This window comes from Alligator mississippiensis, chromosome 8 (genome assembly GCF_030867095.1).
Source record: "Alligator mississippiensis isolate rAllMis1 chromosome 8, rAllMis1, whole genome shotgun sequence".
In the NCBI taxonomy this organism is placed as follows: Eukaryota; Metazoa; Chordata; order Crocodylia; family Alligatoridae; genus Alligator; species Alligator mississippiensis.
The window spans coordinates 42547782-42561883 of NC_081831.1; the positions used below are offsets into that span (position 1 = coordinate 42547782).

Genomic DNA, 14102 nt, shown 5'->3' on the forward strand with positions numbered 1-14102 from the left:
CATAGCTTTGTGTCATCTGCAAACTTGGACAGAGTACATTTCACTCCCTCGTCCAAGTCACTGATGAAGACATTAAAGAGTATCGGTCCAAGGACCGAGCCCTGCGGGACCCCACTGCCCACACCCTTCCAGGTCGAGACCAACCCATCCACCACGACTCTTTGGGTGCGACCCTCTAGCCAATTCGCCACCCGCCGGACTGTGTAGTCATCCACATCACAGCCTCTTAGCTTGTTCACCAGTATGGGGTGGGATACCGTATCGAAGGCCTTCCTGAAGTCTAAGTATACGACATCCACCCCTCCTCCTGTGTCCAGGCATTTCGTAACCTGGTCATAGAAAGAGACTAGATTGGTCAGGCACGATCTGCCCACCACAAACCTGTGCTGGTTTCCCCTCAGCATAATTTGACCTGCCGGGCTCTCACAAATGTGAGCCTTGATAATTTTTTCAAAGACTTTACCAAGGATGGAGGTGAGACTGACCGGCCTATAGTTGCCCGGGTCCTCCTTCCTCCCCTTTTTGAAAATGGGGACCACGTTAGCCCTTTTCCAGTCCTCCGGGACTTGGCCCGTGCGCCATGAGTGTTTGAATATTCCCGCCAGTGGCTCTGCAATGATGTCGGCCAGTGCCTTCAGCACCCTCGGATGGAGCCCATCCGGGCCTGCCGATTTAAAGGCATCCAGTTCTTCCAAATTAATCTGCACCACCTCAGGATTTACGTATGGAAGTCTGGCGCCTTGCTGCTGCCTCTCTACAACCCCAGTGAGAGACTTGTCGTGCCCCTCGCTTAGGAACACTGAGGCAAAGAACTCGTTGAGGAGTTCAGCCTTGTACCCCCTATCTGTCACCAATTGTTTCTGCCCATTTAGCAGTGGTCCTATTCCTCCCTGGGCCTTCCTTTTACTCCCAATATATCTAAAAAACAATTTCTTGTTGTCTTTTACTTGGGTTGCCATCCTCAGCTCCATGGTAGCTTTGGCCCGCCTAACTGCATCCCTACAAGCACGAGCAGAGGAGGTATATTCATCTTTAGTGATCTCACCTTGTTTCCACTTTTTATGTGCTCCCCTTTTGGCCCTTAGGCTGCCCTGGATTTCTCTGGTCAGCCATGGAAGCCTCCTGGCCCCTTTCCCTTTTTTGCCTCTCTCGGGGATCGTCTTGCTTTGTGCCCGAAGGATCGTTTCCTTTAGGCACAGCCACCCTTCTTGGGCTCCCATCCCTTCAAAACTCCTACTCTGCAGTGCTTCCTTGACTAATCGCCTGAGTGCATTGAGATCAGCTTTCCGAAAGTCTAGCACTTTCACCCTACTAGTTACCTTACCCACTCGACGTCTTATGTTGAATTCTATTATTAGATGATCACTGTCTCCCAAATGGCTACCGATCTGGAGGTCCCCTATCATGTCATCCCCTGTTGCCAATACCAGATCCAGTATGGCATTCCCCCTAGTGGGACCATGCACCTCCTGTGTCAGGTGGAGGTCCTGTACACAGGTTAGAAACCTGCGTGAGCGATGGGACCTTGCTGTCTGCGTCTCCCAGCAGATGTCCGGGTAGTTTAGGTCCCCCATGACTACCGCCTCTTTAGCTTTTATGGTCTCCGAGAGTTGCCTCAGGAGCCCCGCATCTATTTCTTCCCCTTGGTGTGGGGGTCTGTAGCAGACCCCTACCACCAAATCCCTTTCTCCTTGCCCCCCATGTAGCCTAACCCACAATCCTTCTACTTCCTCAACCTTGGATTCTGTCTTGATGAGGGTTGATGTATATTGCTCACTGACATAAAGTGCAACCCCCCCCCCCCCACTTTCTTCCCAGACCTGTCCTTTCTGTACAATCTATAGCCCTCAATATGTACTGCCCAGTCATGGGATGAATCCCACCAGGTCTCTGTTAGCCCCACTAAGTCATAGGTGTAGTTCAAGTTCCATGTTTATGCACAAGCAGTAGGAGCTTTTGTTTCAGTTTAGTTGCACGCTGCCAAAGGAAGCATTCCCAAGTCATCCAAGATCCTTGGCTTCCCTTGAGACTGCAATAGCACATCTTGTTCCAGAAGAAGTTGCCTGCTGCACATGCAATAAGTAATTTATGCCAGAAATCCAGAGCCAGGGGCTCCTTCTCATGACTTCACTGGGGCTAGGAACTAATGGCAGAAGAACAAGAAGGCACCGCTGCCTAGGAAGAGGGCCAACTAAACAGAAAACGAACATGAAATGAATGTCTTTCATCTTCTATCTTCTTGCATACTGGTCCTTCACTGTACACAGCCCTCTCCCTTTTTGCTCAACTCTGGGGAGGAAGAAAAAGACCACAAGCAACCCCCCACATGAGGTCTTTCCACTTTCCTCCATAAGTGCTGCCAATTGTCACACCTGGAATGTAACTGGTTTCAGTTCCAAAAATGGGACATCAACTGTATGGAACTTGTAGCTCCTGCCTCTTTCGCTTCAGTAGGGCCTGGCTCTTAAGGAAGAAGAAAACACCTATTTCCCAACTCAGCTAGGCATATTAGCATCTGAAGTACTGAAACACTAAATATGCATAGGTCACACCTGCTCTTTCAAAGTAAAACAAAAGCTCTGCTAGAACCGGGATCTCTGCTGGGCCACAGAAAATGTTTAGATTCACTTAAGAGAAACTTTTAGCCTGATCCAGTATCTAAGCGGATGTAGGGCCTGATATTAATAGAACTGATAGCACTCCATGTCTCCCTGAAGATCTACTCAGCATCTTACAGGGACATCTTATACCCCATGTCGGAGATGAGGGAAAGAGATAGGACTGCATAACTGGCATGGAAGGGAAGCATCTCATGGAGAAGTAGGAGATCTCTGCACTTCCCATAAACAACAGCAAGAAAGAGCACAGCCTAAGGTAAAGAACACTCAGGCAAAGAAAATGAACAAGCAAGAGACAGGCACTACCTAACTGAACACTTCCACAGTAGCCTAAGCAGGCAGGCTTGCAGGAAGCTGGGCCAAATGCTATTTACTATTCCTCTTTGCCCAATTAAAAAGTAACCTAGTATATTGTGTGGGAGGAGGGGGACATTATTTCACAACCCCTTCTAAGCTTAGAAATCTTCCACACTACTTTCTCCTTAACCCCCACTTATCTCTTCTTACCCTATTTTTTAGATTAGGAACAATTTTTATTGCAGAAGCACCTAGAAGGCCCAGCTGTGATCATGGCCCCTTGCAAGGGACCATGATCACAGCTGGGCCTTCTAGATATTACTGCAATAAAAATAGTTCCTAATTTAAACATGAAGATAGGTCTAGCTCAAAGACCTCACAACCAATGCAGCCAACAGGCATAAGGGTGGAAGGAGGACGTATTATCCCCATTATACAGATGAGGACAGAGGCACAGACTTAAGTGACTTGTCCAAGGTTAGGCTAGAAGTTTGGAGCAGAGTCAGGAACTGAAGCAAGTTCTCTTGAATGCACTTCTTACCTCAAGAACCTCCTTCCTCTTGCTATATAAATTAACTGCTATCCCCAGTCTTCCCTTTGTCCTATTTTTCATAATGTAAGCTCTTTGATCCCTGTTCTTTAAGGCAGGACATGTGTCTTTCTGCACTATGGAAAATACATCTTCTGTGTTCCATGCTCTACTGGTGTTTTCTAATCACTTGTGGTTTCCAAACTTCCTAAAGTCATGGAACCCTTTCACATCACCTCTTCTACCACAGAACTCCTACGTCTGGCTCTGCAGGCTGCACAAGCCAACACAGAGCCGGGAACCTTGCCCTTCAATGGTGGCATACTGCCTTCTGGTACAATCTACCGTTACCTCCTACCTTTTTGTGGAACCCCAGGGTCACAGGGAACATGGTTCAAAAACCTCTGGAACGCACTACCACACAACTTAATCAAATGAAGATTTTTCTACATTCTGGCCTCCTGCACACTTAATACTTCATTCTCAATGTAAGTTTAACATATGGTTTTGGGCACCAAGTAGTCTGGCCCCAAACCACTCCGCCCTTTTAAACATCTAGTAACAGCATTCAACTTTCCGACCTTGGAAAGCAATTAATTTTGTAGGCAGACTATCTGCTGCACAAAGTAGTATCATCTTTTCTTTCCCTAGGATGTATAAATGTTACCTTGTTCTTGTATTAAAGGATGTGGTAAAGGTAAGGGGACTGATCAGTTTTCATTCAACTCATCAGCACTCAGCTTGGTCTTTATACACACCTATGGAAATAAAGCTGTTTGAAAAGTGGATTCCTTCTCCTCTGCATGTCTCATTACACATGATTTACAAGTCTGCTTTCGCGCTTTTATCACTGGCACCCAGCTTGAAAGAGGCCTTGCATGCATCCTTCAAAATATCAGTCTAAAATCTGCTGGGCATTTTTTTTGACTTGAGCCTTCCATTCTATTTTAACCTAGTTATTTAACCTGTTGATCATGTTAACCTATTTTTAAAGAGGCATTTGAATTGATCAGCATTCATGGTCAGTCAGGTCTATTTTATGCAGCATTCAGTATATCTGGTTTATACGTTCCAGACAGCAACCTGGAGAAAGGAGGCCCTACTCTCACTTTTGATTAACAAAGAAAACCTGGACACAGTGTTATATTATGGTGAGCAATGCCTTGAAGCATCAATGTACACGTCACTAGAAAAGGAACATTTCAATATTATGTGCGCTTTAGGGCACTTGGCTCTTTCCTATTGGACCAATCACATGCTTGCTATCTCCAGGGACCTGAGGGTGTTGGCACAAACCACCGGAAATGGGAATATGCACCACTGGGAACTGTTAGATGTCAACATGCACCCATGCAAAATGGGAACCCCAGGACATGGCAGACATACACATGCAACAAGTCTGCCAGGGAATGGAAATCCTCGTGGCACTGCATATGAGTACTGGAAACTAGCAAGCACCTCAAGCCCCATCCTCTGCATATAGGGAAAGGTAAACCCTCACTTTCCAGGCAATACAGAAATTTTATACTAAAGACTCCCCAGAGAACAAACTCTGGCAGCTCAGGAGACAGAACAAGCAAAGGAAAGCACAAAGTGAAGGCCTCTGTCTTGTCTAGGGGAACATGGAAGTCTAAAGACCTGATGTGACTTAAGAAACACAAGGAAGGCACTGAGCATTGCATTCCTAGACAGTAAACACAACATGGAAAAACCTGAGGGCATATCAACGTGTTTACCCCTTTCTGGCAGCACTGAGCATGCTTCTTGACAAAGAGGCCAGAGCAATACCCTGCATTAGTAAACCCACTGCCAGAGCTACATGCTTGCCTGGCCATGGGAACAAGAGAAAGCTGCTTTGGGAGATATTAGAAATAGGGACTCATTTGAGAGACTAGTGATATTTACCAGTGCCAGACAGCTCCCAGTCTTACTCTTTTGTTGCCTAGGCTGCCAAGTCAGGGAAAGAAGTCAAGTCAAAGGTCTCAGCTTTGGAAAGAAGTATCCTAGGTCTTTCTCCACATGCTTCTGAAGCAGAGGTGATGGGTTCTGGAAATAATCTTGGCTAGTCCTCCATGAGCAGAATGGTACTAATTGTATTATGAGGTCTCACTGGAGGAGAAATAAAGTAAAAGGGTTGGGGGAGGGGATAGAATGGAAAAATGGAAACATTGTAGACTGAACAAGGAAGTGAATGAAAGGCCAGAGCTGGGGCTATGGTATTTTGCTTTTAGTCTGATCTCAGCTTTCTACTTGAGACATACTTCAGACTCTGCTTTGCCCTCCAGGCCGATATTGTAAGGAGAAGGCTAGAAGGCCACCGTACCTTGCTCCAAGCAGCCCTTCATCTCACTAGAGCATATCTACCTGGGTAAATAAGCCTCTAATTAAAAAAAAAAAAATCACTGTCTTTGGTTCAACTGTGATTTTTGGTACCACTGCTTGTCTCATGAATAGGCATCCACCTACCATTCCCTGTAGAATCAAAGTCTTGGCTCATTCCCCTGATCTCCCCACATCCTTTCCCCTCCCCTCTTCTTTTCAATGCAAGTTTCCCCACATGCACATATATGGACTATATGAACGGTGTTACCATGAACAGACACAGACACACACTCTCACAGCACATATCAGAGGCTAGCCCTGCCTTGCTATTTTTCCCTTTCCCTGCAGAGCCAGGATCTGGTTGGGAAGCAGTTTATATGTGGCCTACCTTCTGATTCCTCCAGGTCTGAAATGCAAGCAGCAGCTGGGCTTCAGAGGTAAGGATTGGGGTTGCCTCTGTGAATCAGCAAAGAAGTCCCTGTGACAGGGATGCATGCTGAGGCTCAGAGCTGCTGTGTGCACGCTCTCACTGTCTCTCCTCCTCCAGCACCCCGTGCTGCTGTGTTGCTATGCAATCATATCACCAGGAGTAACAGCATCTCTCCACCCTTAGGCAGAGATACCCTTGATTTGGCAAATGCAAGAGGAACAAGGACAGTTCTGCAAAGTGCCTGGACCTTTTCGAAATTAATCCCAGGGAAGGAAGAAAGAATAAAACAGGAGATGCAGAGGAAGAGACGTACACAGAAGGAGGAGGAGACAAAATACACATGGAGACAGAGAGGGAGACAGAAATACAAACATACACAAAGGCATGAAAGCCTGACCTCCGGAGACCTGATACAGGCTGCTGGATTCCCAATCTCTTGACAATGTCTTTTGACAACATTTCTGGGGCAGTCGGGGGGGAGAAGGGGGGGTCTCATGTTAGGCTGCTAATGTCCGTATTTTCAACCCTGGAAATTGCTACATGATTTTTCATTTAAGCAGCAGGAGGATTCGGATATTTGGGATGTTTATTTTACTTGTAATACAGGAAGTAAAGACTTAAATAAATATGTAGCTATGGTCAAGGGCCAAACAAAAAAAATCACTTATTTTAAAGCACATTTTTGTTTTTGCAAAAGAAAAATAGCTAGAGCCAGAATTGGGAGCTAGTTCTCCCCAAATGGGGGTATAAAATCCTGATCCGAACTTTGCCAAGTTCAGTGACGTTTGAATTCAGCCCACTGGAGACAGAGCTCAAGCTGCTGAATTGGCTGTGAACCCAAAGGAAGACAGAGGGGTTTGGATTTTAGTCTGTATGTCAAAGTTGCGGTTACATTTTGCACTTCTCTAATACCTTCCACTTGAGGGTCTGATAAAATACCCTGGTGCCAAAAATACTGTTCTCTAATTAGGATTAGGGAAAACAAAGCACTATACATTTGCAACCTGTGCCAAGCAGAGGTCGCAGCTAGACTGCAGAGTGGGCTCTAGTTGATCCACAAGACTCTCTCTGTCTCTCCCTAAAATAATTAATGCTCTGAAAATAGCAACCCAGTGCCCCCCAAGGAACAAAGTTTAAGTAGCCCTAGCTCTCCTCTCCCTTCCAAGAGCCTATTCAGGCCTAGCATGTTAAGTTTTCTAGGTATTAAGTCATGGGCCCATAGAAATAGTATTGCCTTCACAGCTCCTTCTGCTTACAAGGGCCACCCTTATGATATTCATCACAATTGGGATAACCTTACTGTAACTGAAAATGAAGGCCTGCTTCCCTAACAAATGGCCAGATCTGTCAGAATAAACATAACTTTGGCTATTCATGATTCCACAGTGAAATACTGTCCATTCCCAACTGAGACATCCCTCACCTGTAGAAATAAAAGATGCTACTGACAAATTACACCAAATCTGGGCTTCTTGTGGCGATCCAGCCTATAATCTGTAATCTGGACTGTTAATGTCAGTTATTTAGTATATGGTTACCTGATGGAATCACTAGTTGGCAGCTGCAGTAAGCATTATTTTTGGATTGAGGCCCCCCAATATGTGCACACAAGATGGTTTTACTTCCAAACCTAAGTGAATCAATACAAGTGTGATCAAAGGAGAGGACACCAATACAAAATGACCAGTGCTCACATTACTCACACCCTCCTGTGAAAGGGACCCAAAGCAAGGGAGGTAAGAGTGTCACCATTCTGAAGTTCTTTTCTTCGCAGATAGCCCTGTGATGGAAAGCATAATTTATAGGGTGTTACAGAATTATAGAAGCATAGAAAATTATGGTTGGAAGGGACCTCAGGGGGCCATCTAGTTCCCCCCCACCCCTGCTCAAAGCAGGACCATCCCCAATTAGATCATCCCAGCCAAGGCTAGCTGGGTCTAAAAAACTTCCAAGGATGGAGATTCCACAGCCTCTCTGGGTAAACTGTTCCTGTGTGTCGTGGAAACACACACAGCATACTTTTGGGTCAGGTCAGCAGAAGCTTTTATTCAAAAGAAACTACATCTGTAGGGGGGACTCCAAAGTGACATGGATCTCCCAAGCACTTGGAAGGAGATCCCCCCCAAGAGCAAAATCAGGAGGCTTATATACTTTTTAACAGTCGCTTACAACTCACGTGATCATATAGTGAAATTAGCTAGAAAAGCGGCTATAAACATTACTTCATTACTTCTTTGCTGTTATCAGGATGAGAACTATGGAGGAGACAAGGGAGAATTAACACTCCCTGCCTGCACCTGGAAATCAGAGTTGTACACTTTTTGCTATCTTCAAGGCTGCAGTGAGCGAAGCAGTTGCAGAGGAGTTACAAAGAACAAACACTTTCTCTTATCTGTTCTACTGTACAGAGCCAGCAATTCTCCACAAAGCGGTTATGTCATCTTATAACTCAAATGATCAAAGTTTAAGGCATTTATTTTTTCTGATTCCACATGTGCTTTACTACCCTCAGTGAGAAAATTCTTGCTAATATCCAACCTAACCTTCCCTTCTGCAACTAGAGACTGTTGCTCCTTGTTCTATCATCTTCCACCACTGAGAACAGTCTAGCTCCATCCTTTTTCAAATCCCCCTTCAGGTAGCTGAAGACTGCTATTAAATCCCCTCTCAGTCTTGTCTTGTCTAGGCTAAATAAGCCCAGTTCCTTCAGAACCTCCTCAGAAGTCATGTCCCTCACCACTTTTGTTGCCCTTTGCTGGACCCTCTCCAATTTGTCCACATCCTTTCTGTAGTGAGAGGCCCAAAACTGAACATAGTACTCCAGATGTGGCCTCACCAGTGCTAAATAGAGGGGAATAATCACTTCCCTTGACCTACTGGCAACACACCTACCAATGCAGCCCAGCATACCATTAACCTTGGTAACTAGGTCATTGTTGGCTCATATTCACCTTCTTGTCCACTGTAACCCCCAGGTCCTTTTCTGCAGAGCTGCTGCCTGCTAAGTCAGCCCCCAGCCTGTATTGGTCTATGGGATTGTTCCATCCTAAGTGCAGGACTTTGTACTTGTCCTTGTTGAACCTCATGAGATCCCTTTTGGCCTAATCCTCCAAGTAATACCCACAAAGTAATACCCATATCACTTTGTGCATATTTATAGTGGGGAGCATCCCCTTTTTTGACTGAGCATTTTAGAACATAGTTATTTTGGGGTGGCCACTTCCTATGGGTTAATTTCAAATTCTACCTTAAGCTTATTAGCATATTCAGTTACTTACTATAACACTACTTGTGGTTTATCCTGGTAGCTGCCTAGAACAGAGGTAGGCAAAATATGGCCAGCTGGCCAGATCCAGCCTTCCAAGGGATTTTATCTGGCCCACAGTGGGTCCCTCGGCTCTGTCCGACCTAGGTACAGCCATGACATGTGCAGCTGGTCCTGCCGCCCCCAAGTGCACAGTGGGGCTGGGGCAGCGTGGCAGCTGAACATGCTTCCTGGCAGCCCCCACACCAGCAGTTCCTTCCGTCTCCACTGCCACTGCTGGACCTGGCCCTGCTGCCCAGGCACTCTAGCCCATCTGCCCTGCACCCACCACTGGGAGTGCTGGATGGAGTGGGCAGGGTCACCAGAGACTGGCCCAGGAACCACACAAGCAGAGTGCGCTTGGCTGGGCAGAGGGATGTGACCACAGGCAAGGAACAGCATGTAGGAAGCAAGACAGGTGGATAGGGTTGGCGCGGTGACTGGGACCACAGGGTGGTGACAGTGCAGGGCCGGGGCTCAGAGCACAGCCATGATCCACTCCTTGCATGTCCTTGCAATGGGCACCAATTCAGCGGGCAGGGGGGGAAGCTATGAATAAAATACAGGGCGCATGCAAATAGCTAGAAAAGGGGAGAATTGTTTCAAAATAAACAGCATGTGACCTGTGCCACCTACACACAGGGAGAAATTTATACATGAAGCAACAAGTAACACTTTGACCATAGGGGCTTATAGCATAGTTCCCCACCCTGGAATTAATAAAATAATCAGTAAAGTAGGTGCATACAGGCCTCCCTCCTTTAGCTACCCTTCCAATAGCTTCCTGTAAACATTTCTGCTGTTGTTATGGAATTTATGAAGCAATATTGGGCAGTTTGGAAAATCGTACAGTATTCAGACCAGCACTGTCAACTTCTACACCAGGGGTCAGTAACCTACAGATCTGTGTGCTGGACCCAGCCCACAGAGCCATTTGATCCAGCCCACAAACATGGGGCTTTGGTGGCATTTAAGGGCAGGGGGCTTTGGTAGTAGTTGTTTTCTGTTGCTGCCGTGGGAGCTGCAGAGCCTTTTCCTGGTTGCTGTAAGGAAAAGCAGTTGTGGTGGTGGGGTCCGCCCCCACTAACTTTTTTACCTTGTCACTCTGGTCTGCAGCCTTTAAAGGCTGCTGACCACTGCTCTACACAGTCTTCTTTTCCATTTTACAAACCCTTTAGTTTCATGAATGTATAAAGAAACAATGTATTGTTTAGGAGGGGGGAGGTTTGGAAAAAATGCAGGGTGTAGAAAGGTCAACCAGCCACAGCATGCTGCAAATTAAACCATTCCACAACAAGATACTTCCATGTCGGGGAGCAGTCTTGTGCTCCATACTAAAACAAAGAAAATTAAAATGGAGCCATGACAACATGGATAAACGTGATGAGTACGCACCAATCTGCCCACTCCTAGTTATGGGTGCACACCAGATATACAACCATACAGAGAAAATTCTTTATACAGCATTCATCACCAAAGGGTTGCCAAAGCAAAGCAATGCAATACAACTGGCCTATATTATTGATAATCCAGGGACAGGTAAAAGCAGCCATAAACTTCTATTGCATCAATTTAGGTTGATATGTTGTAACAAACCAAGGATCTCAGATGAAAAGTAGGCTCCACAGCCAGGAGTCTAATTAGAATGCCCCATGGCACCTAGTGATAGGTCATAACGCGACATGTAGCGTAGCACTTCACAACTCAGGCAGCAGCAAAGGAGACAAGCTCAGAAAATGTCATAGGTACACCCTTTTATTTAAGCAGTAAATCTTTAAATTTGATGCAGAAGTTTATGGGAAGCTACCATAATATTTGCAAAAGATGAATGATGTGTTGAGACAACTGACTGTCTTGCAAGGATGTGAATTGCTGAATTCTGTATGAGCTGTGTTCTAAAGACAGCTTAATACAGGAAAACCCACAAAAAAATCCAGCTTCCAAAAAACAGTTTATTGTCTGTTCCAAATTGTTGTAGATTTACAAGGGTCTTGGCCTTTCCTTTCTCTGTATAGTAACAAAAAGCCTGGATAACAATATTAAGATACAAGTCCATTGACAAATGTGATGGCTGTATAGCAGTTAAGTATACAACACATACTCCATAAAAGATTAACATATTTCAGATCTGTGTTCCACCATAATGAAACCAACATGCAGGTAAAACTAGTACAAATTAAAGAAATATGCCAATGACCGTCAAACCACAGTCCATTCTGATCTTTATGTCAACATAACTGAACTGAATACAGGACAATCTCAAAACCCACGTCTGAGATGTACCTGACCATCCACAATATCAAGGCTAATATCTTACTAATCAATGAAGGCACCAACCAACACTCCACCACTCCTGTTTCCAACTCAAATTTTCAGCTCCTGATAGAATATATATTGAAAGTCTACTTAACTCAATTTTTCTCTTCTCATTTCTTCTAGTTGTTAATTTATTTCCTCCAAAACAGTTCTGTCTATACTTACCTTCTCCCAGGACAAAGAGGATCACATACACACTCTTTCACGGAACACATTGGTATCATCCTCTGGAATTTTCCCAGGCCTCCTTCCATTGAAGAATGCAAGGAATCTCCCTTCTAGACTCACCAGTCTCCCAGTTGAATGCGAATCTATTAATTTACAAGAATATGTAAAGTCCTGCTGATCTGAGTGCAGGGGAAATCAAAGAACCTAATTCCAACCAAAAAGACACTGATTCTGGCTAGCTGCTCAGGGTGAAAGGTGCAACCATATAATTCAGATATATAGGGAGTGCCCTCTCTGAGCACTTTCTAAAAACATCAGTAATTAGGCCCAGCACATGTGCAGAAAGGCAGCTAAGAAGGATTCACTTCTCTTACCTAAGAAGTTCAACCAGCATCACTGTTTTAGTGCATTAGATAGGCAGGCATGCTTGTAAATAGGAGCCCAGAGTCCCTTATTACAGGGCAAGGAAGGAAACTAAAAATGGCAGTCCTGACAGACTTTGGACCAAAAAGAATCTGACTCCTTGCTCAGACACCACACCATAATGAACTTAGTTTATCTAAGTAAGTGCTGTCAGATAAATTACTCTCCCTCCCCAGCACCCATAAGCAGCAGATTCTATCCTGTCAACACTTTACATTAATGCATTTAGAAAAGCACCTGAACCTTTCCTAAAGGTACTTTACCTGGGCAAAACAGATACAAGCTGACAGATGACACATGCTCAGGAACAGAGCTGCCTCCCTTTGTGCTTGCCCCTGTGTAACAACTGAAATGGCCCTGACTGAATAAGCAGAAATTAAAAAGACTACAGAGAGGAGGGAAAAATGTTTCAGAGCAGAGTGCATCAAAGAGCATGGGGTGGGGGTGGAGAAACATGTAAAGGGGGGCAGAGTCATAAAAAGGAAAGAAAACAAGCAGGGGAGAGGGAGAGAAAGACAATGATAGAAAGGGAAATAAAAGCAAGGGGAAATGAGTGGAAATGAGAGAGAGAGGGTGACAGCTGGCTTTCACTAGCTTTTTGTTCTTCAAAGGCTGTCAAGCATGTTTATGCTGCATCTCTCCATCCCCCTCCTTATTCACTAGGCTTTGTACAAGGAAGAGGAGGAGAGTGCTCACACAGGAGCTGCTGAAAATTCACTTAGACACAGAACAGAGGTGCCCTAGGAAAAAGGAAACTGCTCAGTGATCTGTATACAGTGAACCATGATGGAAATGTTGCGGACCCAGAAAGTCAAGAGAGGGCCACCAGCACATTTCCAGAGATCAAACTTTTCTTTGGAGAGATCACATCCAAGGCCTGCTAGAAACCTCACTGTTGAAACTGAGCAAGAACAGTTCATGTGCTAAAAACAAGACAAAGAAAATTCTAACTCTGCACATACACAATTCCTAATGGGAGAGTCATGTTTTCAAAAGAACCTACATACCTTTGGAATTTAAATCCATTGACTGCCATTTGTACTTAGGCATGTAAGTGAACAAAGACACTTCTGGAAATGGAACTTAGTCTTCTGAGTCACTTTTGCATCACTGCAAACTATTGTTAACCACTAAGACTCAATTCACTGACAAGGTAGGAAAGCACCACCACCACCAAGGCTGGAAACCACTACTCCAAATTTAGAAATAAAAACCAGGCACAGAGAAATTAAGTTTAGTCACAGGAAGTCTGAATCGTGTCTTGAGTCCCGGTTCTGTTTTGACCCCAACCCTGTAGTTACTTCTGTGCTTAACTTTGGAACACTAAGTAGCTTCAGTGAAGCGCACAGAAATTACATACTTCAACAAGTATAACTGGCTGCAAATCCGCACATTACCTGGAAGCTGTAACAGGGGTTTTCCATGGCTGAAAAAAGAAAACCTGCCACACCTCCCTCTCAGAAGCTGCTGCACCGTATTAACCAGCCTTCTCAAGTATTTTTTTATTAGTGACAGCCCATGGCTTTGCTGTGTGAAAGGTTTCCTGGTGGAAATTAAACTCTTGACCAGGTGGGTCTGACTGTATAATTAAGTCTCTCTTCTTCCCTCTCACTGTGTGCGCAAAGATTAGCCATACATCATTTTGTCAGAGCCTGGGAGGTGAATGTCCAGGACTGGGGTTTGGAACTGAGCTTT

General features: G+C 45.0%; 1 protein-coding gene across 3 annotated transcripts in view; it reads right to left on the bottom strand.

Annotated features, from left to right (window-relative positions):
- DRP2 (dystrophin related protein 2) overlaps positions 1-12969 on the bottom strand; it is a 53901-nt gene extending 40932 nt beyond the window's left edge. The window contains exons 1-2 of one of the 3 annotated variants that reach the window (XM_014599233.3): positions 12671-12969; positions 11982-12127 (exon numbers count right to left, since the gene is read on the bottom strand). The gene's annotated coding sequence lies outside the window, so the exon portion shown is untranslated. Of the gene's footprint in view, positions 1-6154; positions 6502-11981; positions 12128-12670 lie in introns of those variants that run through there. The other 2 variants (XM_019487989.2, XM_014599234.3) reach the window with 2 other exon arrangements.
- Between the last annotated feature and the right edge of the window lie 1133 nt (positions 12970-14102).